At 42.2% G+C, this 26,325-nt stretch overlaps 1 protein-coding gene across 5 annotated transcripts in view; it reads left to right on the plus strand.

Annotated features, from left to right (window-relative positions):
- The window catches only part of NCOA1 (nuclear receptor coactivator 1), a 401,716-nt gene that overhangs the window by 204,140 nt on the left and 171,251 nt on the right, over positions 1 to 26,325 (plus strand). The window contains exon 3 of one of the 5 annotated variants that reach the window (XM_089528750.1): positions 11,865 to 12,068. The exons of 3 other annotated variants lie outside the window; for them this stretch is intronic. The gene's annotated coding sequence lies outside the window, so the exon portion shown is untranslated. Of the gene's footprint in view, positions 1 to 11,864; positions 12,069 to 21,650; positions 21,919 to 26,325 lie in introns of those variants that run through there. One more of the 5 variants, XM_089528752.1, reaches the window with a different exon arrangement.

The raw sequence follows: 26,325 nt of genomic DNA on the forward strand, positions 1-26,325 counted from the left end.
AATCTTACAAAACTACAACACTTTATAAATAAACGATAATAATAATAATAATAATAATAATAATAATAATATCTGCAGTGTGTTTTTTGGACTTCAGATTGCTGTAGTTTAGACTGGGACAGTATCCCAAAAAGGAGTGGTTCTTTCTGTCTTGTTTTCCCACATGTGCTGGATATGTTTAATACAGTATAGAAAAGAGAAGACTGAGATGGAGTATGATGGTCATCTTCAAATACTGTATATTTAAAAATAGCTATTAGGTGAAAGTGTGAAGGAGCTTGTTTTCTGCTTCTCTAGAAAGTAAGACCTGAACCACGAGCTTCATTTTACAAGAAAGGTGATTTCATCTATATATTAGGGGGACTTCCTGATGGTAAGAATCACAGCATTATGTTGAAAGGTGATGGGCTGTCCTTCAGTTTTGGATTTTTAATCAAATTTAGATGGCTACTTCTTGTCGCTGCTTTAATAGTTGGCGTCCCCAAATATTTTTTTTAAGAGCTTGGAAACATTAAAAGTATTACTGTTACTTAACACAAATCCTCAACTTGGTTTTAAAAAGAAGAAAGAAGAGGAGGGGAGAAAGGGAGATGTGGCGGCACCTTTAAGACTAAGTGGTTTTTATTTTTGCACAAACCTTTGTGGATATAAACTCACTTTTTTGGATGCACATATGTTACAACCACATACCTTTAAAAAATAGTTTTAAAATAAAACTGCCTGCCAAAATTCCTTCAAAAGCTTGTTTTCAATAAAAGCTAAAATGTCCAGTCATGAATTTTCCACATGAGGTATAGTTTGGTCTTTAGTTTCATTCTATTTGGATTCAGGAGCAGCAGGTTCTAAAGGTGCCTGCGAGATCCATTGCTGCCTTTGGAGATTATCACACAGGGTTGTTGTTGTTGTTGTTGTTGTTGTTATATTTATTTGTATCCTGCTCTTTCCCCAAAACTGGGACTCAGAGTGGCTGCACAATATTAACAGCCGTCCTTATCCCGTCCGCACTTATCCAATCCTTATTCCACCAATGGCCCTGTCATTATATTAACACAAGTTTCCATTAATACAAACTGATGGGGCAGGAGAAGGATAAGTGTGACATTGTCTGAAAATCTTATCATGATCACATGATAAGAACGTGTCATGGATGCAATAATGACGACAACATGTGATAATCTTTGCGCGATTGCGCAGGAAGGATGAGACAAGGACGTCCCGTGCCCCGTGTGATAATCGCCATTCTTTTCAGCTGTGGAAAAAGAGCCAGTCACCCTTGCCTTGGAATTAAAAGAAATTAGTCTGCAGCTTTCATGGATTTCATGCAGCCTGAATATGTCTGATCTGCTTGTTAAATTTTTAAACATCTTGTTAGTAAAGGTTCCCTGTGACAGTACTGTCCAGCCTAAATCTGAATGCAAACCAAAACCATTCTAACCTTTTCTTCTCTTTGCCATTGAACTTTCCTATTGCTCAATATAAGGAACACTGGCTAGCTAATCAAGAGGAACTTTTAAAATTCAACCTCTCTTCTTTGAGTCTATCGCAATGACTGGTTCTATGCCAGGTTATTCAAAAATAAAGCCTACCCAGTTCCATGGAACTGTTTTAGTTGAGTGCTTTCAAGTCATTTGTGACTTATGGTGACTCTAACGCAAACCTTTTGTGGGGTTTTCTTTGCAAAAGTAGCTCAGAGGAGGTTTGCCATTACCTTTCTTTGAGTCCGACAGAATGTGACTTGCCCAAGGTCACCCAGTGGGTTTCCTTGGCCAAGGAGGGATTTGAACCCTGGTTTCCTAGTCCATCCAGCACTTAATCCACAATACCATGCTATTTCCCTCATGGTAGTACATAAGGATATTAATATGTGCATCCATGTGCATGATGAGAGCACTTTGCAAGACTTTCTCAAGAGTCAGGCTACTAGCAAGCTGTTGCTGTTGACTTAGCACTGTCCTAGGCGAGAGTTTTCTTGGAAAGATTTGTTCTGAGATTTGCCATTCCCTTCCTCTGAGGCTGAGAGAGTGTGAGTTGCTCCAGGCCACCCCATGGATTTCCATGGCTGACTGGGGATTCACAACCAACTCTCCCAGTGTGCTACTGCCACACACAAGCCAGGACAGTGTGCAGACTCGCTTCAAAAGTGTATTCCTGGTAAGTATAGTTAGGATTGAAGCGTTACTCTTTCTTGTGCAATCATTTGTAGGATAGCCACTCCAGAAGATCTTGGAGATAATCCCTTTGTTTGAGATGATGACTCGGCTTCAAAGACATTTTACTTTGACAAATTTCCAGTTTCAGTAGCAGCGACTTTAACAGTAGAAAATGGTTTAGGACAAGGCATTTATCACACTATTTCCTGCCCATTTTCACTAAAATTTACAGGCAGCTTCAGATATCTCTGCCTTCCGCTAGTCATCCTCCCTTGTTTATCCAGCATATTTTATTTTATGTTTTGCGATTTGTTTATCTAATTTATAACTTGTCTTTCCTCCAGTGCAGTGGCGTAGAACATAAATTAAAACAAAATGCATCTTAAACCATTAAAGAACAGTTAAATGGACTATCCTATTTAAACCAAGCACACTTAAAATTTAAACCCACTTAAAAGCATTAAAAATGTAAGACTAAAAGAGAAAGAAGTATAACTTCCCCTATTCCCCCATTAAAAGACCCTTCTTCAGTGTCCAGTTAGTGTCTAAACCTATTTGGGCTACAGTTTATAATCCTGTTTGAATCAATGCATCTCTGCCCAGTGGCAGAAGGAGAGAAGAGAAGGGGCCCGTCTAGCCTTCTGTGTTAGAGAATTCCACAGCATCCCTGAGAGCAGCCACCAAGAAGCTCCTGTTTCCATCTTTTTTCTTAGTGTGGAACATTTGTTCAGAAAAATGAAGATGGAATTGCTGCAGAATGCTTTCTGATTGCTGGAATGAGGATCCCTCCCTCTGGAAATGGATGTCTGTATAGAATCAGAGTTGGAAGAGATCCCAAGGGCCATCCAGCCCAATCCCATTCTGCCATGCAGGAACTCACATTCCAAGCATCCCTGACAGATGGCCATCCAACCTCTGTTTAAAGACCTCCAAAGAACGAGACTCCACCACACTCCGAGGGAGTGTGTTTGACTGTCCAACAGCTCTTACTATATGTTCCTTTGTGACCTTATGAATTTTCCAGACTTTGCTTAGGCAAGAAATCATTGAAGGTGGTTTTGCCAGTTCCTTCCAATGAAATATAGCCTATAGGATCTGGTATTTGTTGGCAGTGCCCCATCCAAGTATTAACCAGTAGTGATCCTGCTTAGCTTCCACTGTCAGATAGGATCTGGTGCCGTTATAGGGTATACAGGCCCTCTGGAAATGCCCTTAGTTAATTTCTGATGGATCTTGATTGAGAGGTTGTATTAGATGGCCCTTGCAGTCCCTCCAACTCTTTTTAGAATCTATGGATAAGAGTTGATGAAGAATATGAAGCGAAGGGTGCAGTTGTGCTCATGTCTGTGAGTTTCCCAGAAGAGGCTTCTGTATCGCCATGTGGAACTAGAAAGCTGGACTAGATTGGCCTTTGGTCTGATCTAGTTGCATTGCTTTGATTTTCTTACATTGTTTTGGACTGTGGATCACATTTTACCATCTGGGTCACAACAATTAGGTATGGTTACCTAAGCCATTAGATTTAGATAAGAATAACAAGTGAGAAGTGTTGCTGGGAGGCAGTAGACACCCAGGGTGCCATCTCTTGTCACTTAATTGAACCCCAAGGTCTCCTTTGCCCTGCGAAAAGCAAGGTGATTTCATCACTAGCTTGTAATTATTTCTGTTGTGAAAACCCACATGAGGCATTGAAATTAAAATAATAAGGGCAGTGAGATATTGATCCCTCAGCAGGGAAGGGGTTGGCATAAACCGGGCGACTCCTGCTTAGATGTTTTTGTTTGTGAAGTGCCAGAGAGAGGGACTGAGGACACTCCATGCTAATGAGAATAACGGTCATCATTGCCATGTTGCTGCAGAATTATGCTGAGCAAAGGTTAAAGCACACAACTGACTCAAACACAAATGTGGTTGAGAGGGGGAAGGAAAATAATATCCGCAAAGCTAGAGTAAATCATGGAAGAACCTTGCTTGTGTGATTATATATTGGTATGTGGGTGGCGGGCAGATTGTGTGAGTCTGTGCTGGGCTGAATATATGTGACATCTTACTCGTCTTAGTAGGGAGGCATACAGTGATGGGGTACATAACTTTAAAGTTAAAAAACTTTAAAGTGGATGATCAAGACTTCAAAATAGTTAAGAGATTTTCTATACTTTGTCTCATAATCAGAATGGAGACTGCAGTCAAGAAATCAGAAGAAGGCTAGGACTTGGAAAGTCAGCACTGAAGGAAATACATCAGATTCTTAAATTTAAAGATATATCATTATATACCAAAGTCATGCATGGCACAGTATTTTCTATTTCTGTGTGTGAATGAGAAAACTGGTAATATCAAAAGGAGATAGATTAATCAGGGTTCTCCTGTTGTTGCTTCTGGATGGTAAAATCTCACCCTGTAGCAGCTTTCTCAAATATGGCAGTCTCTGGATGTGTGCAGTTCCCAGCATCCCTAGCAAGTAGGGACAGTGGGTTCCCTGACTGGGGATTATGGGAGTTATAGTTGGACACATCTGGAGGGATGCCGAGATGGGGAAATGTGACACATGACCATGTCACTAGCTCTCTTTAAGGACATTGTATACCAATGCCAAGTAGATGCCTGTGGGGTTGTTAAGAAGGATGCTTCTGGTCAAAAACAAAGGCCTGTTTAGGACATGATCCTGTTTCCAACAGTGGCCAGGCTGAGGCCTCCCTCAAACAGAACATAGAGGTGGTGGTTTATGCCCATTGTTGTTCAAGGTGCCCTCTTCCATGCCCCCTGGATGTGGACCCAGTGATAATCCTCTTCCATGTACTAGAGAGAGGTTCCTGATGGCCACTCCTGACCCTGTGTCCATTTTGGAGCAGCTGTGAAAGAGCTTTCTTCTTTGGGCTGGCACTTGCTGGATGGAGTTGAGCAAGCGTGCAAAAAGAAACACGAATTTAAATAGGTATTGTGGTTTTTATTGCGCGTGTTAATTTTTAACTGTTTTATTTATATAAGTATTTTATTCCACCCTTAAATTGTATTCCCAGGGTGTTTACCCACTGCCAAATTCTTAGAAAATGCTGATAAACATAATCTAGGATTTTTAATAGTTGACCTTGGGCAAGTTGCTGTTTCCCCAACACGCTGGGCTCGGGTGGGGGAGCGACAGTCTTTTCTCCAATACACCGGCAGCTGGAATGTTACACAGCTGTACCAAAGTCGGTAGTATTTGCAAATGTTTGGGGTTGGGATGCCCAGGTGTGAGCTAGACATGAGATCATTGTTTAGCTGCAATGTACTTCTCCACCTCCTTCAAGTGCAGTCACTTCTTCCCTGGAGAGCTGCCAGACCAAAGCACCATAAACCTGTAAGATTAGGGTTTTTTTATGCATCTTGCTCTTGCTTTTCTCCTGAGCTGCAAGAGTTTTGTGCAATGCGTGGTGCCATTGAGAGGAACATGAACCCCTGGGGATGTCAATAGGTTGGTCCAGCAAACATCCTTCCTTATATTTTTCCCACAGAAGATCTGATCCTACTCAGCACTTCTTCTTACTTCACATTATCTGGGTGTTGGTTGTTCTGTTTTGAAAGCTGATATTCTTGAAGATATTCTTTGCCTCAACCCACAAATCTAAGGTTGGTAGGTCTGGCAAGCAAAACAAAATGTGTGAGTGTGTGTATATACACAGACTCTATATTTGTGTGAATGTTTTCCTTTGTAAGCAGAAAGTTTTATTTCTTTTTTCACACTCACATTGCCTTCCAACAAATCTCTCTGAAAACTTGAACTCCTACTCAGTAAGCTGTATGTTGAAGCTGTTGGTCAAGATGGTGCATGTTGGATAGAATCACATGTGCACACATCCTCATTGGTTGTGCAGTTGCACCTTGCATATTGGCGTAGACTTACTGTAAGGCCAGAATGTATTCTTGAATATTCTTATTAGGGAAGGAGAGAACTAATATGTCTGTCTTACTCTTTGACTGGGAGCTGAAATTTAGAGGCTGTGTATTCATATTTTAGAAGCCATCCAAGAAGCCCTCGTTGTGGGTCAAGTGAGGGGTGGAAAGATTCCCTTACAAAATGCAAGGAATCTACTAGCTGGGTGTGAAGCAGAATTCATCTTTTTCCATCTAAGAAAGCAAGGTCAGAAGCCTTCATCCAGTGAGTTTTGTTTCCATTTACCTTTTATGAGAAGATCTCTGTCCATTCTGGTTTGAGTTTTGGAGATGCTCTTCCCACTATCATTGCTATGAAGCATATTTGAATCTCCAAGGTGGTTCCTCAAAGTAGCTCTGGTGAAGGCTTTTGGGGTATGTCATTTTAAAAAGGTACAAATGGAAAATAGATCTTCAAGTGCCTTATTAAGGCTCTTTGTATAATCTATGAGCTACAGAAAGAGTTTTCTTTGCAATCGAAAAGGCTGATTCATCAGGGTAATTACGATTACTAAAAGGAGCCAGGTGATGCAATAAAGCTCAACCTTGCCTTGCCATCTGGGAAGCCCTTGTTGACTTAGACTTTCTGGTCTCAGGGTATTTTGGCACACGGTGTTAAACTGGTGTTTGTATTTTTCCCCACATCTTTAATTCTAAAGTTGTGTCTGCAGTGTTTCAGAGTGTGTGCTTAATTTTCTTTCTTTCTTTTTCTGTTTTTAAAATGTTGTTATGCTTGTTAAGAAGATGTACACACAAAGATTCAGAGAGATTTAATGGCAACTCAAGTTTAGACAACCTATATTTTAGTAGTAGCTCTTGGCATATGCTTGGTACCAAAGGTGATGGCTCAAAAGAAGTAGCTATGTTGGGCATGCTGATGACCCAGGCCCATCCTGCTGCCTTCAGAAGTTAAGAACTTAAGAAAACAGACTGAAACAACGGTCTGCATAGTCTAGTATCCCATTTACTGGGTTCCCATCCTCAGAACAAGAAGAGAGAAGGTGTCCCAAGCTGTTTGTCCTTCCCTTTCACCATTGCTGATAATCACATGTCCTTGAAGCCAAGGAGTGAACATGGCTAGTCATTAGAGACAGACACATTTTTAATTTGCCATTAAAAATAATTTTAAAAGCTGTTGGAACTGGAAAACTGCCAACTGTCTTCTCTTAAGAAAGAGTTCTGTGTTAAGATGATAAACCAGCAATTATTTCTGGTCCAGAGGAAGATGACCAAGACAGTTATGGAAACCAAGCCTGTGATGAACAGTTGGAGGAGTTGGGTATGTGAACCTTGGAGAGGACTGCGACTGATAGAGCTGACATAGGAAACACAGAACAGGCTTGTTTTCTGCTGCTTCAGTAGGTAAAAACTGAACCAGTGGATGCAAGAAACAAGAAAGAGGATTCTGACTAAACTTTGGGAGAAATTTCCTAATGATAAAAACTGTTAAGTGGTAGAACAGACTACCTAAAGGTGCTGGGCTCTTCTTCAGGGGACACTTTTAAATAACGGTTGAATGGCCACCTAAGGAAGCTTTTAGGGATGGATTTGTGCTCTACTGAGGCTTGGAGTATGATTCCTCCCTTCTACCCTTTATTTGAGACATAGAAGCAGCCCAAAAATCATACATAATATTTCCTTCTAGGTAGCACACTTTTCAGGTTCATGAACATTTATTGTAAGCTAATTTTAAATACCAGGTTACCGTAGTCTGACGTTAAGCCTGGAATTTGTTTTGAATGCAGGGGCTTAAGAAGTACAACACAAATATTAATACCACCCACAAACCCTTCCAAATATTTGTGTACAATGGATCCTCGATTTCCGCTCTGGTTGGCTCCAGGACCCACTATGGCTATTAAAATCTGGAGATGCTCAAGTCACATTAAATACAGTGGTGTAATAAAATGATGCTCCTTATATAAAATGGCAAAATGAAGGTTTGCTTTTTGGAATGTATATACTGTATATGCTTAAAATATTTTCAAGCCATGGTTGAATCCTTGGATACGGAATCTGTGGATTCAGAGGGCCAACTATATTGTGTCTTCTCCTTCCCCTCTGCAGAATCTAAGAGACCTCCCCACTTTTTCTTTCTCGAAAGTAGCCTTCCACTTCGGGCCAGGGCTCATTATAAGTTTTTGGTCCTAGTATTTAAGGCCCTGCGGTTTAACCTCTCCATGTATTTGCAGCTCGGCTAGCATGGTACGTACCATCTAGAAATTTAAGATCTGGCAGACAAAGGATTATTGGCAGTTCACCAACATAGTTGTATGTTTATAGTTTTTATTGTATTGGGATGTTTTTATCATGTTGTTGTTGAGTGTTTCTTTGTATTATTTTTTTAGTTGTACACCGCTGTGATCGAATTTGGAATAGCGGTATATAAATAAAATTTATTATTATTATTATTATTATTATAATAACATGTATGCTTCTGTCAAGGCTGTGAGCCTTTCAGGATCTGGCTTTGCATTTGTGAAACAGCCATCCTTTGCACCTTCGTCTGGAGGAGGATCTGATCCACATTCGTAAAGGGTTGAAGGCCTTCCTCTTTGATTCGCCGGACTAAGTTGCTGAGCATGCCTAAGGTGGCCAAGAAGGGCAGTGAGGATTTTGTCTGGTTTTGTTCGTAGCATATTAGTATATTATTTTAGTATTTTTGTATTTTATAGTGCGGTGATTTATTGTTCGATTTTTATTGTATTGTATATGTTTTGATGTACCACCCTTTGGTGGAAAGGGCATTATAAATAAACAGTATTTATTTATTTATTTATTTATTTATTTATTTATTTATTTGTGAGGCAGCGTATGAATGTGAGAAAGGCCTGATGACTACAGTTAGGAGGAAAAGAGAGTGTAGGTTTCTCATAGCCAGAAATGAAATGGCTAAGGGAGCCAGTTTCATCACAAGCTAATGCTTGCAGGGGTGTGTGCATTGCCACCTTTGCCTTTGGTGCTCCCAGCCTTGACAGTCTTCTCAATAAAGCCCTTTCAGTGGTGCTGCGTTCCATCATTTCAGAAGCGCTTGCTTACCCTTGGCAGCCTTCCCTTCTGCAGCCCCGTCCTTTGCTTGCCATCCTTAGCTGGCTGGGTGATGGATGAGCAGGCAAGCCCTTCTTTGAACAAGGGACACTGCAGGAGGAGGGAATGGTTGGGGGAGAGACCTTGTTCCCTTCCGTTTCCTTGGGTTTGCCAGCCCTGGTAATTAATCACAATGCCCAGCAGAACAAGAGGGAGAGAGTGTCTATGTTTCCTTTTGCACCAATCTCCCCCCTTCGTCTGCTGCTTGGCTGCATGCTGGACTCTCCGGGGTTTTAGTTTTCTTCCCAGAAGCAGCAGCTTTGCCAACTTTGACCACTTTGATTCCTGAGAGGCTTGTGATGCTTGAGTAAGAGGAAGGATCTTGAAATATACAGCTCCTGCCCTCATACCTAAACGAGTGTTGCCTATGTCAGGGCAGTTGGCTCAGGTGATTTTTCCCTCTGGGTGTTTAGATGTATGGCCGTTCATGCTTCTGAGAAAGCAAAAGCGTATGTTGAAATAAATTGATTAGTCTTCAATAATAATAATAATAATAATAATAATTTGTATCCTGTTCTTTTCTCAAAACTGGGACTTAGAGTGGCTTACAATATTAAAAAACAGTATGATTAAAACGTACAAAACTGGTACATTAAAATAGACAAGGTGTAACAGGACTCCTTTCCCCTTCTTCTTATGCTTACCGAAAGAGCTGCTATCACATTACCATACTGACCTGTAAATAAGTTGACCTGGGATTTTGGGTTAATTTTTGGATTTATAGACGAGTATATACAGTATTTGTTTAAAGCATTTATAAAAGATAACTTCACCCAGAAATGAACTTCAGAGGGATAGAGATAAAGCTGTTGAAACACTGCAGTATTAAAATACAAGACATACATCAGTGTATGTGATATGGCACAGTGCTGTGAAGGTGGAAATACCAGCTTCACATGAGAATTTGGTGGTGATGTGGGCAAGGTTGTGGGCTGTGGATTGGGACTCCTTGGTTACCCACAGCCCCCACCAATGCCCCCCTTCCCACAAGGCTTTTGTAAGTCTTCCTTAGGTAATTGCCTCTTTCCTCCCCAATTTGTATTCCTTTTAAAGTATGGATGAGAATCATGTGAAGCCCCAGATGTTGTTTGACTGCAATTCATATCGGCCCTAACTGGTGAGGAATGTATGGGAATTGCAGTTCGACAACAGCTGGAGGGCCGCATGATTCCCACGCCTGGAAGAAAGTGCTTTGAGCACTCAGAAGTATTGTTAAGCACTAAATAATAGGTATTGGTAGGCAGGCAAGATTGGTAGGTTTTTGGAACCAACTGTCATTCCTTCTGCTGAAATTTTATGATTTTATACTCAATGACACTCAAGACAGGAGGGGTCTGATTATTCAGGCATTATAGTTGGCCCTCCAGAAAGCAGGGCTGTATTGGGAGTAAGCTTTACGTGGTGTGAATAGAGATGAACAAGCAAGATTTCACTGCATTCCACGGTTGGAATTTGGCATTACAAGCCAAGCTGTGGCCTTTCTTGTGAAATGCTCTGCTGCTAAAGAGATGGTGAAGATGGTTTTGGTATTTGCTTGCCTTTTGTCAGTGAAATAGACCATAGCAATATGTATGTTGGGGGGGGGGGGCTGTGTGTGTGGCTGTTGGGTCGTTTCTCCAAATGTGTCTCTGTAAAAATGTTATGTTTGTAACCTGTTCCAGTGAAAGATATAAAAGACACCTCACTGTATCCAGCAAACACATTATGTTTTAAACACATTAAACTTGGGCTGTGATGCGCTCAGATTGCAACCCTCCCCTCACCATGTGTGCATATGTGTGTGTATATGCATTTGTTTAACTATCACGTCTCAGAAAGTGAATATTATAGCATGGCATGCCATCTGCACCTTCTTCTTTCCCCCTTTTCTGTGAGCTGCAAACGGTACATAGGGCAAGACATAATATTAGCAAATCCTGAAGCATTGGAGTGCTAGCCTAGAAGGTGATCCCGTTGACATCCTGCTTTCTCCATGGACCAGAAGGTCAGGTGTGAGAAAGTGTCATGCCCTCAATCACTCAATGGGCTTCATAGCCATGCTGCAGTCTGAGTCCAGCATGCCTTCCAGCTCCAAGTCCAACAGTCCAGCCATCACACTGCTTTGAGTTCATCTTTCAATATTACAGCCAACCTCTGGCTGCTTGCCTCTGCTTGTCTACATGACTCAAGGGAGAAGCTCACTGAACCACAGTTGTCTTCAGCTGCCAACCTATCTGTACATACAAACAAGGCTGAAACCAGTTGAAGGATTCACTGGGATGCAAATCCTCATAACACCATTATCTGTGCAAAAAAAAAAGTTATTTCCTGTGCGGAAGATGCTGTTTTTATATGTAGGAAATGTATTTTCCTTTCAGAAATTTTGTTTTCTGTACAGAAAAAAAATCCTGCCAAAGTATATTTCTTTGGCATCAAATTTGTCCCAAACTGCAATCAATCAATCAATCAATCATCAATCAATCAATCCTGCCCAATTGGATTTCTGTTTCCATGTTTCTGAAAAACTGATGTTTTAGTGACATGTGAGGAAGCCATTTTTCAAACATTCTTTCCATTCCTATGAAGAAACATTGTCAGTTCCTTTGGCTTGCTTCTTTTACATAAGATTATTGTGTATATAATAGTGCATGTCCCAGGTCCAGACTGGAAAACACACAAACACATCAGCTTGGGACAAACTGAAGGAATTGACTGGCATTCTGGTTCCCTTGACAGGGCCTCAATACCCTAAAGGCACCAGATCCCATGTGATCTTGGAAGCTAAGCAAGGCCAGTCCTGTTTAGTCCTTGGCTGAGAGACCACCAATGAATACCAGGTGCTGTAGACGGAACTTCAAAGGAAAGAACTGGCAAAATCACCTGAGTATTCCTTGCCTAAGAAAATCCTATGAAATTCCTGGGGTCGCCATAAGTCAACAGGTGAGTGGAAGGCGCACATACACACATGCACTTACTCACACTCACACACGGTTCTCTGTGTTGAAATAGCATCCTGGATAGATTCAAACAAAAGTACACCAAACAGTGATACCTTCATTGGCCAACTGCACTTCACAATACTGTATACTTGTTGCAAGCTTTTGGAGCTCCACTGGCTTCTTCATCAGGCAAGGTGTTACAAACAAAACAGGAGAAAAACAATTGGAGATGTTTAGTCAGATGCCTGCATTTTGTTGTTTCTGTCCTTAGTTAAGATGGTAGAGGAGAGTATCTTTTGCAGGCTCCTTCTGACTATGTGGCAATTGGGAGATTTTCCAATCTAGGAAATTTAAAATCCATTTGCATCTCAACAAGTTTTCTGTTGCAATCCAACATGTCTCAGTTCCTGTGAGACCGCAGGCCTCTTTGTTGGCAGAGGGCAATGGATTTCTAAAGAAGCCTCCATGTTTTTGCATCAGGAATATTTTGGTAGGGAAAGGTAAAACATGTCAATATGGTCCAAATTTGAAGAGAAAAAAATTGTTTTACCTTTGTTGAAGGTCCCAGTCCATTGGCTCACTCTTAAGAGTTCCCCTGTGCAGCTATAAAGCAGTATCTTACAATTAAGAAAACACGCATGTGTTAGCCATTTAGCAAATCCAAACCAAAACCCACAAACATAATAATAATAATAATAATAATAATAATAATAAATTTTTTTATATACTGCCTTTCCAACAGATCAAGGCGCTTTACAAAAATGCATAAACAATTACATAACAAATACACAACTAAAAATTCATCCCCTTACCATAACTAAATATAGGTAAATTAATCAAAATACAGTTAAATTAATTACCTTAAAATATATTAAAATATACCTTCCCCTACCAGCCAAATGAGCTGGTCTTTGTCCTTGTTCCCTCTGAAACGGCTTCCCCAAAGGGGCAACCCCCCTTTGGTGTCATCCAAAGGAGCTTCTTGTCTTTCCTCCTAAGCCCACCCTTCAACACTCCTTTTCTGTCTCTGTGGACAACATTTCCATTCAACCAGTCCAGCAAGCCCGCAGTCTTGGTTTTATCTTTGATTCCTCTCTGTCGTGTATCCCTCAGATCCAGACCACAGCCAAGGCTTGTAGATTCTTTTTGTACAATATTGCCAAAATCCGACCATATCTCTCTGCCTCTACTGCCAAGATCCTGGTCCATGCCCTAGTGATCTCACAACTTGATTACTGTAACATCCTCCTGGCTGGGCTTCCTTTCTCACCTCCGTCCTTTAATCTCTGTCCAGCATTCAGCTGCATGCATTATCACTTCCACCCACCGCTCTGACCACATCTCTCCTGTGTTGGCATCCCTTCACTGGCTCCCCCTCCCTTTCCGCATTCAGTATAAGCTCCTGCTGTCAACATTCAAAGCCCTCCATGGACTGGCCCCTCCTTACTTATCAGACCTTCTTTCTCCTCACCTTCCCACTCAGGCCCTCCATTCTGGTAGTCAAGGGTTCCTATCTCAGCCCAGGATTTCCTCTGCCCCATCCCGGATTCGCCCCTTTTCACTTGCTGCCCCTCACTCCTGGAACCTTCTTCCCCCACAAACAAGAGCCATCACTTCTTTAACCAGCTTCAAAACGGAGTTGAAAACCATCCTGTTCAGAGAAGCCTTCCCAGGCATTGAATAATTGTCGCTTACTATTTGATGTTCTTTTGGTGCCTGTTTATCAAACCATTTCCTGTATTGCTATGTACTGTATATGCATTATCCTACTTGAGAGTATGTATTTTCCCTGGAAAATGATTAACCATCCATTAAGAACCCAAGCCCTCCCTCCAGTCCATCTGCCTTGGTCCAGGCCTCGGAGGTAGAGAGGAACTGCTGGACCTCTTACCCCTTCCCTCCACCACTCCCTTCTCCTTCTGTGTCATGTCTTTTTAGATTGTAAGCCCGAGGGCAGGGAACATAATAATAAATAATAAAATCTTTATTTATATCCCGCCCTTCCAAAAAGATCAGGGCGGCTTACAAATGCAACAGTGCAACAGATACAGGTTAAAAACACAGCAACATCAGTACCAATACAAATTTAAAAATAACAATAAAAGCCCCATTAGCCCATCCTCATGGCCACGGAAGAGGAGGGAGGCCCACAGGATGTTTAGTCAGGGAATGCCTGCTTAAATAGGAAGGTCTTAAGATCCTTCCTAAATTGGGCCAGGGTAGTAGATGAGCGGAGCTCGGTGGGCAGCGTGTTCCAGAGGGCAGGGGCAGCTGTGGAAAAGGCTCTTCTAGAGGTAGAAGCTAGCCTAGCCCCTGGCACCTTCAGCAATTGCTGCCCAGATGTTCTGAGGGTGCGAGGCGGATTGTACGGGGAGAGGCGGTCCTTCAGAAATCCTGGGCCCAAGCCATTTAGGGCTTTATAGGTAATAACCAACGCCTTATATTGAGCTCGGAAGCGAATAGGCAGCCAGTGAAGATCTTTAAGTATAGGTGTTATATGGCTGGTCCTGGTAGCACCAGTGACCAGCCGGGCTGCCATATTCTGTACCAATTGAAGCTTCCGAGTTTGGTATAAGGGTTGCCCCATGTAGAGTACATTGCAGAAGTCCAATCTCGAAGTTACCAGGGCATGTACAACAGTTTCTAGGTCCCTCCGGTCCAGGTATGGGCGCAGCTGGCGGATCAGCCGAAGCTGATAACAGGTGCTCTTGACCGTCGCATTCACCTGAGCAGTTAGATGAAGCGACGAATCAAGAAGCACTCCCAGACTGCGCACGGAGTCCTTCACAGGGAGCGTGACCCCGTTCAGGACAGGTGGAACCACCGCCATTCCCGGACCGGGGGAACCTATCACTAGTACCTCCGTTTTCTCTGGATTTAGTTTGAGTCGGTTTTTCCTCATCCAGTCCGTCTAACTAAAAAGATTGTATGTACAGCGCTGTGTAAATTTACAGCGCTTCATAAATAAAGGTTAATAATAATAATAATAATAATAATAATAATAATAATCCCCCTTTGGGCAGCAGGCACCCAGCCTTTATCCCCTTCACAAGGGGAAGAGGTGTTCCTGGCTGGGTACCTGGGGCCTGGGCCTGGCAGTCTGAGGCCAGCAGTCCACCAGGTGAGATGGAGCATGCAGGTAGCAAACAGCAAGTCCATGCAACAGCGGCAGGTAGCAAGCAGCAAGTCCACATGGCAGCAGGAAGTACTACACATCTCTTTCCTGGGGTGGTGTCCTCCACACATACCATCTTAACTAAGGACAGAAACAACAAAATGCAGGCATCTGGCTAATATCTCTATTTTTTCTCCTGTTTGGTATGTAACACCTTGCCTGATGAAGACGCCAGTGGAGCTTTGAAAGTTTGCAATAAGTATAGTATATTGTGTGTTTCAGTTGGCCAATAAAGGCATCGTGGATAGAGAGGATCAGAAGATAGCTGTGATGAAACAGCACCTTCTCTCCCGCTCCCAGTTATTTGTTGGTCCTGCTTGCCTCATCCTGCCCTTGTCTTTGGTTTCTCAAACAAAGAAAAAGTAGAAAAGGTCAGAGGAAAGTTTCACCAAGGTCTACGGAAAGTGTAGCTTGGAGCTAAGGGTCCCTGTGGTTCCTTGTAGAAGATGGTGTGACAACTCCAGGAGCCTGTCCTCTGTGTAGCTGAGCTCAGTGCTCATTATTCTCTGTCTCCAGAAAGTCCAACTTCAGCAAGAAATGCTTTTCCTCCTCTAGTCAAAGAGCATCTGTAGCCTTTGCTTGGGGCAATTTTTTCCCCTTTTGCAACAATTTTTCACTGTCTAGAGCAGTCTTGCCACATTCCTAAAACTCACTTTATGTATTTCCTTCTCTCGCTTTTCCTCCCCCACCCCCGTATTTTTTGGGTTGCAGAGCCTGTAATTTTTAACACTCTTTTAAGTATTTCAGGAGAAGGAATAGCTATCTTAATTTAGGGGCAGGAGGAGGGTGTCTGTGTGTTTGTGTTGTGAGCCAATTCCAGCCTCAGAGAGGCAAAATAATGTAAAGGTTTTAAATTGGTCTTGCTGCGTTGCTGGTGGACATAGCTCAGGAGAACAGCATCAGCTTCTCATGCGCAAGGCAGCAGCATCTCTTGGTAGAAGGCAGCAACCTCTCTTCTCAGGCAGAACACAAGGCTCCTTGGCCTTGCTTATGATCTCAGAAAAATGAATGGGGAGGCATGGGGGGCCACAAAGATGTCAGGAACCTCTGCTCACATAACTATGGGGGAAGGTTGACCATCCATCCATTTTGATGAGTAGCTTAGGCCTTCTGTGGCTGCCAAGGCAAAAAAATAAATAAATGATGGACTCAGCATGCTAGTGGCCCTATTGTTTCTCAAGCTCTCATTTTTCAAACAGGAGAAGCCCAGTTTGAAGAAACCTTGGAGCCAGGAAGGAGAAGTTAAGCTCTGGACAGCACAGTGTAAAAGGATGTTGAGAAAGTGGAACGTGTCTAGAGGAGGGTGACTAAAATGGAAACCATGCCTTATGAGGAAAGACTTAGGGGGATGGGTATGTTTAGCCTGGAGAAAGGACTGTTAAGGGGTGATATGACAGCCCTGTTTAAGTATTTGAAGGGGTGTCACATTGAGGATGGAGCAAGCTTGTTTTCTGCTGCTGCAGAGAATAGAGCCCAGAAAAGTGGATGCAAGATCCAGGAACAGAGACTCCACCTCAACATTAGAAGGAACTTCCTGACATAAGGGCTGTTTGACAGTGGAACACACTCCTTCCTCAGAGTGCAGTGGAGTCTCCTTCTTTGAAGGTCTTTAAGCAGATGGATGGTCATCTGCCAGGGATGCTTTGATTGTGATTTCCTGCATGGCAGAATGGGGTTGGACTGAATGCCCTTGGGGTCTCTTCCAACTCTATGATCCAAGTCAAAATTAGACATACTGAGACCCAGTGGAGTAACTGGCTGGGAAGGAATAATCTCTACCTCTCATTGCAGGCTTTTTCTGCCATTATTTACCCTTTTCCGCATCCCCTATTTGCTTTCTTCATTCCATATTAAATGTTGTTGAACGTGAACAATCCAGTCATGGACAAGCAACAACAACAATTATTATTATTATGATTCACTTGTATCCTGCTTTTTCCTTAGCTCTGGTTTTCAGGGCTTTTTACAGAGTTAAAACAAATACAGATTAAGATTCCGCATCATTGAGACAGAGAAAAGCTAAAATATAATTAAAATAGCTCATAATTCTATTTATAGTTTAAAGCATGTTTGTGAAAAACAGCAAAAAGGACAGCGGCTACACCACAATGCAGCAGTTTATTAAAAGGGCTGTTTCCCCCTTTCTTAGCAGTTCTCAAAGGGCTTTTCAGACAAAAAAAGGATTTGGCTGCCTCTGGAGAGGCACTGTAGATGTACCAATAAACCCCCCTTTCTGCTACCTTGGGGGGAGATCTCTGTTTTGACTCATAAAAAGGGGGGTTACTCTCTGACACTGTGAGGCAGTTTAACTTAAATTGGGAAGGAGTTGCAGAGACTGGGAGCAGTCACCAAGAAGGCCTTCTCTCATGCGTCCATCAAATGCAGTTGTGTTGAGGGTGATGTGTTGGAGAGAAGGAACTTCTCAGAACAGCCCAAAACACAGGCAGACTCATATGGGAGAATGTGGTCCTTCAGAGCAAAAATAAGGCGCTGCTAAGGACTTAAATTCAGTTAATTTATTTGGACATACAGTGGGCCCTTGTTTGATTCCAGGGCCCCCTGTGGATAACAAAATCTATGAATACTTATGTCCCATTAAATATAATGGCACAGCAAAATGATGTTCCTTATATAAAAAAGGAAAATTAAAGTTTGCTCTTTGGAATTTATAGGGTTTTAAAAAATATTTTCAAGCCGTGGGTGCTTGAATCTCTGGATACAAAATCCGTGGATGAGGAGGGCCAACTGTGCTTCATTGTAAGACATACTTTAGTACAGGTATACCGCAGTTAATGAAGCCATTGTGTTCCTGGGCACGGATTTTCTTTCACAGAAAATTTGGTACCAAAGGCAGAAATAGCATGGAAAGAACAGGGATAGGTTCCTACCCCATATAAAAGAAGAGCAGCTCAGCTTGTTTGGAATGAACAAACAAACAGATTTTAATTCAGAAACTAACAATGCGCACATGCAAAATGAGACCCCCAGGTTAGGGAAGACTTGCATAAGTAAAGAAAATCATGCTGATCCTATGAGATACCATAGGTAAACCCTGTTCATTCAGTGAGTCTACCCTTGTTGGGATTAGCAGCTAGATTCATGCTTTTCCTTTATATCCTGCCCTGGAGCTGGGACTCAGAATGGCTCCCCCTTAATCTCTGGCTCTCTTCTCTCTGTTGTTTCCCCAGATTAAATCTTCCCTCTAATTACTGTTAGTTTTACAAAGAAGGGAAAGACAGGGACTTACACTGTTTTATCCTGATCCTGTTTTTAATTGTAGAGATGGAGGAGGAGTTGTTCAACCAGCCATTCCTAATGCTGCAGCCCAATCCCAACAGGATAGATAGATATATAGATAGAGATAAGATTTTTAAAAACCCTGCCATGTCTGGTTTTGGCTATTAAAGGTGAGTTGCAGCAGGACACATCATAGAGATTTATCATATCAAGAATTCTGGAGGTGACAGTGAATTGGGGTGTTGGAGAGAGAGAATGATTTTCCTTTTTCCTTTCTTTCAATAAAAATATTCAGGAGCATCCCCTGAAATTGATTGGGAGCCGATTTAAAACCAAAGGAAGTGCGGTACCCCTTGCTACAATGAATAATTAACCTGTGGAAATCGGTTACCATGGGATGTTGTGATGGCAACGGCTATAAATGGCTTTAAAAAGAATTACACAAATATGTAGAAAGTTAGGCTTGTTGGTGGCTACTATCCACGATAACCAGAGAGAAAGCCCCCTAAAGTGCTGAGGTGCTGGATATCATACTGTTAGTGGATATTATTCCTGCTTGATGGGGCAGTTGGACCAACTTGTGGTCAGACCCAGTTTAAAATTTCTTATGTTGGAGCAACACTTTACCAGAGACGTAAGCCTACTGCTGGAAATGATGTCTCTGTTGAATTTTCCATGCCATGGATAGCCAGTGAGCTTGTGCTATCATCTTTGTCATGTTGTATGTTGGTGGCATGATTGAAAAATCTATGTGTCCTGTGTCCAGCTGCAGGGTATGTAGGCTGAGGGCATGGAGGCAGGGACTGAGTTGTTGCCTAAACCTTCAATTATACATGTGCAAGTTGAATGGTCATCTGAGTTTTCTGGCCCCACATTACAGAGCGCCCGCATCATAAGCAGCTTTCAGCTTATACTGAAGCCGCACGCTGGAAGAGGCAGTGGTGCACACATCGTATTTTCCTTACGCGGGGGGGGAGGCATCTGAAATGGATCCCCCGCATAAGGGAAGGGCCCACTGTATTTAGTGTTAGTACCAGCATTCCGAACTGAGAGAAGAAACAAAATGGTAGCTGGTTAAACTGAGATGGTATCAGCATTGTAATGCTCGGTACACAAAATCTCATTTAGGATCTTGACCATATTATTTTGCGTCCTATGAAGTTCCACATAGGACACATTGTCATAGCCCATCCTCTTTGTTGTTGTTAACTGCCTTTTAGTCAACCTCGACTCATAGCAACCCTGTGCATGAGACACCTCCAAGCCCCCCTCCTCCACTGCTCTGCTCAGGTCCTGCAGGTTCAGGCTCTCTGACTGAATAACCATCTGGCATGTGGCCTTCCTCTCTTTCTACTTCCTTCCACCTTTCTTAGCATTATTGCCTTTTCTAATGTGTCATGCTTTCTCATGATGTGTCCAAAATATGACAGCCTCAGTTGCATCACCTCGGCTTCCAGGGAGAGTTCAGGCTTGATCTGTTCTAGGACTCGTTTGTTTGTCTCTTTGGCCATCCATGGTATCCTCAACACTCTTCTCCAGCACCTTATCTCAAATGAGTTGATTTTCTTTCTATCCGCTTTCTTCACAGTTCTTGCATCTGTATATGGGGATGGGGAATACCATGGTTTGGACAATCTTAACTTTAGTGTTATATCTTTGCACTTTACGATCTTATCTGGTTCTTTCATAGCTGCCCTTCCCATTCCTAATCCTTCTGATATCTTGACTGCAGACTCCGTTCTGATTGAGGTTTGATCCAAGATATGGAAAATCTTTGACTGTTTCTATTTCCTCATTATCTAGATTGAATTTATTTAGATCTTCTGTGGCTATTATTTTTCTTTTCTTAATGTTCAGTGTTAAGCCTATCTTAGCATTTGAAAGCTTCTTCCAAATGCATCCAAGGATAATTTTTTTCCAAATTTCACCAGCCTCCATTTTTCTTATGATTTCCATTTTGGTGGCCACATTTACACATGCTTCTTTAATATTTTGGGGGTAGCTGGTGGGGCAGTTTCTAAGCTTTCTTCCTTTCTTTCTGTTGATATGTTCACATATGCTCATAAGGGACTCTTGAAGCAACTGCTGTTTTTGTTTGTTTGTTTTTTTGCCTGTTGCAGGCAGCCATACACAGCAACAGCATTGCATTGCTTTCTGCAGACATGCTCCTGCAAACTGACTAATAATAATAATAATAATAATAATAATAATAAATGTTTCTCCAGCCTTCCTTTATTATCCTCCCAGTGATGCTGCTGCTAAAAAGCTCCAGCTAGACAGAGGATAAGGAGAGAAAGTGAGATGTGAGGGCATAAAAACACTTTTAAAAAAGGAACTTCTTTGTCAAGCTTTGTTTGGTGAGATTTTCCTGTATTTAAGTGTAATGATATATAGAAGTTGCTTGACCAACCATGACATGTTTCTTTTTAGATTGTAAGCCTCCTTCTGAATAACTATCTGTAAGCCGCGATGAGAGCCTTTAGGGCTGAATAGCAGGGTATAAATACCGTAAATAAATAAATAATAAAATGTTTGCCAGTATGAATTTAGCTATTGGTACCATCCTGAAAACCTTCACATATGCCAGGTTGCCTGTGTGATGTTATTTATTTCTATATTAAGTTTCTGGCCTGCTTAAAATCTGAGCACAGAGTTCTTAAAGCAGTTAACAATGTGTGTGTGTGTGTGTGTGTGTAAAGTGAATGTTGTTGAAGCAGTTTTGACAAAGCCCACTCGCTCGCTGGTGACGCTGACCTAAGAGTTCTCATTTATCTCTGTGGGCTTGCTTAGCCTGGGCACAGGTGCCATGTGGCTTCTGAGCTCCCATACATTGCAGAAATGTGGGCAGCTGCCTTGTGGGAGCCTGCTATAAGCTCCCATAAGATGGGGTGGGATAACTCCTGTCGCCTGAAGCTTGCTTTATCCTTTTAGCAGAATTCTGAAGCATCACAGAAGTGTTGTATGGATCCGCCTTGGTTGTTCTCTGGTTCCTTTGTGCAGGCACGGTGGCATCAGGGCATGAGAGGAACGCCTTGCCTAACTGCTTTTCCACTTGCACCACCCTGCCCCTGAGCCTTGTTTTCTGGGCACCGAATTGGCTCCATTCCCTTGTGTTTGTCCAGAATCTGCCAGGTGGCACCCGGGATCCCAGGAGCTTGCTGTGTTGGAGTGGCTCTGGCGGCATGTGTTGTGTTTAATTATCCAGTCAGCTGGTGTGGGAATCGAGCAGCGGCTCCGCTCAGAGGCTGAGTCCTTTGCCTGTCGCAGCAGCAGCGGCAGTGTGCAGCAAAAAGAGACTACACAGGCTAAATGTGCTCTAAACAACCAGGAGCACATGGAGCAGAGGGTGGGTGAGAGAACCTCGCAGTGGCAGCATGTTACACATCAAGTTGTTGCTGATCAATCTGGGAGCACGCTTCTGTAGCTGGAGATCGCCCAGGTAAGGGTAGTGCCCCTCTTTAATTATTGCTTTTTGCCACTCTTTTGCCTCTTTGGGGGCATTGAGCCTTGATAATAAGCATTTTTCTTCCTTCTTTTAACTTGTCCTTTGCAATTCTCGGTCTTGGTGTCCTCCCCCAAGAACCTTGCATTTTTCTCAGCCCCCTTCAGGGGCTGGGAGGATGGAGACAGGGAAAGAGGACCCTCTGGTGCCTGTTATCTGTGTTTATGTAACAGGGCAAATAAAAGCCGTGTCCAGCTACAGAGAACATCTAGGGTTTTATTTTTTCCAGCCAAGAGGTTTGCTTACCGTCAGCGTCGGAACTCACATTCCCTGTCAACTGAACTTTGGTCACCAATTCTACCATTCCATCCTCCTGCATCTCCATCGCTTCTCTCTTTGTCTTGGTACCTTTTCTATTTGGCTGGGATGACTACTTTTTGGATAATGTCCTAAGTGAAAACTTGTGCCTTGCAGCAGTGACCTTGGAAATCAATGTGTGAATATTTACTCATACTTAGGAAGAATCCGCCCAGTTGCTTGCAGAAGAGGACACACAAATGTGGGTAGATGTAGGTGTGTGTATATGCGCTCGTGTGTGTGTGTAGTGGAGCGGAGACAGCATCTTTAAATGGAGAAAAAAATGCTGATTGCTTAACGGTTTGCTAATCATTGACAAGCCATTAAGGCAGCAGAAAAAGTTAATTATTTCAAATTGTTTTATCATAAGAGGCAGTAGTACAATAGAATGGAAACCTTTCTGCTAGTGGAAATCAGTTGGTTGCTATCGTATTGACAAATTCTGAACTTTTCTAAAATCTACATGCATGTTTCAAAAACACAAAAGATGAGGTGTTTGGCCCTTCAGTGGACTTGGCCAGTGAACAGAAGGTGTTGTCAACATGGTGTTCTGTTGGTTCCGGAAAGGGCAGTATGGCTTACAAACATTATAGGCCAGTCCCCCAGTTAAACAGTTAATTATGTATTGCTTGTGTTATGCTAACATGTCTCTGACAGAGGTCCACGTGCCGTGAAAAGAGACTTGGCACAAAGAGCTATGTGGAACAGTTGCTACACAGCATGCAGAGAAAGTGTGTGCCTGGATGTAGCTACACTATGGCAATGATTATTTCAAAGTTGGGACCAGAAGCGGCTGCAGTCTGATCTGATTCCTGAACGTGGGTGTGTGCCATGTGGCACCGTGGTTTAACTTGAACATAGGGAGGCTCATTTCTGCATTGGGCTTGCTCAGCTGTGACGCAGGATGCAGTCCTTGATAGAAGTGTCTAGATCAATACGTTATTTGCCCTATTTGTTACTAGGGATTGCATAGTGAAGTGGTACACTGCATGGCACCCAGTGTCCTTAATATCTTTAAAGCCTGTGTAGTGGTCATTGCTTCCTGTGACTGGGATAGATATAAGTCTCAAAACTCCCTTTTTCTTGGCCTCTTTCTTGTTCCTCCCCACCCTCCATTAGCCAAGTTGTTGTTGTTTCCAAAGTGAATCTCCTCTATGTCACATATTCAAAGCGAGGCTTTTGCGTGCCCATTTTAGCAGAAGTTGAGTCCAGCTGCTTGTGGATCTCCATCTTAATGGATCCCAAACTTGGGTTCTCTGTGTTTCTGGACTTCAGCTCCCAGAAGCCTCAATTGTCTTGACCAATGGTTTGGCATTCTGGGAGCCAAAGTCCCAAACACTTGGAAAGTCAGAGTTTGGGAATCATTGGGTTGATGGATAAGATGACACAAATTTTTGGTTTGGAGACAAAAGCTCAAGGCGTATATCCGTTCTGGGAGGAAGAAGCGTGGTGGGCCCAGCAGCAAACGTTGGGGGCCTTCACTTGGCCAAATTAACACAGGCACCTCTTAGTTTCAGTGGAAATAGGTTACAACTTTATTGGTTACATCTGTAGAGGCCTGGCCCAGCATGGGGCCAGATCCTGACCAATGCAGACTACTTCACCCAGCCCGCTTGCTGAGGAGACCTGGAGTGATAGGTATGGGGTTCCACATTGGTGTAGTTCCTCTGCCATCTGGGAGTGAGGCAAACTGAGCATCTAGACCGGGCATGACCCTGATTGCCTCTAACCGTAGAGTCCCACAGAGTCCTACAAGGGAGGTAAGCTAGTTATTACAAGCATGCTTGTCCTTTCGAACCTGGATCCAAACCACCAAATTAATTAAAATGTTCATGAAACACCAGGAAAGAGTACAACCCTTTCAAACTACAACCAATCCAAAGCACCAACTTGAGGGAGGGTGGATCAGAAGCCATCCAAATCCAACTGATTTTAGTTCAGAAGCTGCCCATGTTTTGAGATACTCTGAGCAGGCCCTGTTCTTATGTCCCACTATGCCCAGAGGTCCATTTTTATTCTGGCAGGCATTTAAGATTTTTTGAAATATATGTATAAGGGGAAATGACCTTAAATTAAGTGCTAGACTTTTAGTTGTTGTTGTTTTAAGGGTTTATGTTTTTAACTGGTTTTAGTTTTATGATGGTTAAATTGCTTTTTTGCTTTCGCATGCTGTGAATTTTTAACTACAGTACCGTATATACTCGACTATAAGTGGACCTCATGCATAAGTCGAGGGCAAGTTTTGGGTCCAAATTATGGATTTTGCTATGACCTGTGAATAAGTGGAAGGTAAAACTTATGGGCATACAACAAAGGATCTAAAGGTTGAAGCAAAGCAAAACAATGTCAAAGAACTTAAAAAATTCAAGCAGACATAAATCTTTGTGCTTACTCTTAAGGCTGGATGGATGAGAGAGTAGAGGGGGACAGTGCTTTCAGGACAGATTATACTCTGGCTTTTCACCAGGGGTTGGTTCCTTCTTTTATTATAACTGTCTATTATCCCCTCTGTTGTAAACCGCTTGGATTCCCAGTGATTGGGCGGTATATAAATAAAACCTATTATTATTATTATTATTATTATTATTATTATTATTTTAAATAAGAGTTCAGATACATTACTCATATTGGCCTGTGGATAAGCTGACAGGTTTTTTTGGGTCCATTTTTGACCTAAATTTCTACAGTTATGCATTAGTATATATAGTATGTCTGTTTTATCTGTGGTAAGCTGCCTTGAATCTCAAACTGGGACAAAGGTGGATATTGATGATGATGATGATGATGATGATGATGATGATGTGTTTGTGTTAGTGAGAGGAACACAGAGATGAAGATTTCACTGGCTTTAAACACACAGGGTTGTCTTTTATCGATTTTAAACCCAGCATATTGTGTTGTCATGTACTGAGCTGGACAAAAAGTTTATTGGGCATAAATGGGATAAGAAGGTGTGGCAACACTCTAAGAATGGTGTGAAACTCGAAATCCATCTCTCCAATCCCTCAAATCGATGAGCCAGGCCCTGCTCCATTTTCGCTTACTTACAGTGATTAAATAACTGTGAGTGTTGCAAAACAGTTGTTGTTAGTTGTGATGCTTTTTCTCTCTTTGGCGCTTGGCAATTCAAGAGAGAAGTTGTTTAATTATTGTATTATTGCATTGCCCCCATCACAGAACTCAGCCCAATATGCTGCACACCAGTCTCTAGGAAATCAGCTTGGCTTGGTCACTTCATTCATTTTATTGCCCAGCCAAAACATTCTTGTTTGAGATGACCTTTCGAAATGTTCATGACAGGAGTACCTTGGGTTTGAAAGGCAATTTTCTATTGTTGTAATTGTTCCATTATAAAAAGAAACCATTGCTTTATCTGGTTTGTCTGTGTTTGATTGCATGTGTTTGATATTTACTTAAAAGAGGAGATGACGACATATTCACTAAGGGTTGATATTTATTTAATAGAGGAAATGACGACATATTCTCTAAAGGTTGAAACAGTTAAAAAGAAGCTTCAGTGGAAAGTAGAGAATGTTTGGCACATCAGTCATGCTACCCAATGCAGACATGCTCGAATCACTTCTAAAAGTCCAGAACTGCCGCTAGGCATCCAGCAGTAGTTGCAGTGGGTCCATCGGGGTGTGCCTTTACTGTTCAATTGAAAACATCATGTTTAAACACGATGCAGTGCTGCACATCTGGCTGAATTCCTCAAAGCTTGCAGAATTCTGGAATTAATTCTTACAAGTTCTGAGACAAATAACAAACCAGGTTATCCACAAGTCAGTCCCATTATTGTTACTGTTTTTGAGGGTTGAAATAAATTTTAACAACACAAGACCTTGCTAGCACTGCTGCTAGGAGTTGCATGATGGGAGATGTATTTTATTTTATGTAATTTATTTTCTTTAGAAATAAGAGATAGAAAGATTTGAAAAACTTAACTGTCAGGTGGCGGGTGGTAACACTCCAAGAGTTTCTCGCTTTTTGAAAAACGGATATTTCTAAATCAAAACAGCAAGTGAACACATAGAAAAGGACACAGTT

The sequence above is a fragment of the Sceloporus occidentalis genome, unplaced genomic scaffold (assembly GCF_023333645.1).
Source record: "Sceloporus occidentalis isolate IW3139 unplaced genomic scaffold, rSceOcc1.0.p SCAF_6, whole genome shotgun sequence".
Classification (NCBI taxonomy): Eukaryota; Metazoa; Chordata; class Lepidosauria; order Squamata; family Phrynosomatidae; genus Sceloporus; species Sceloporus occidentalis.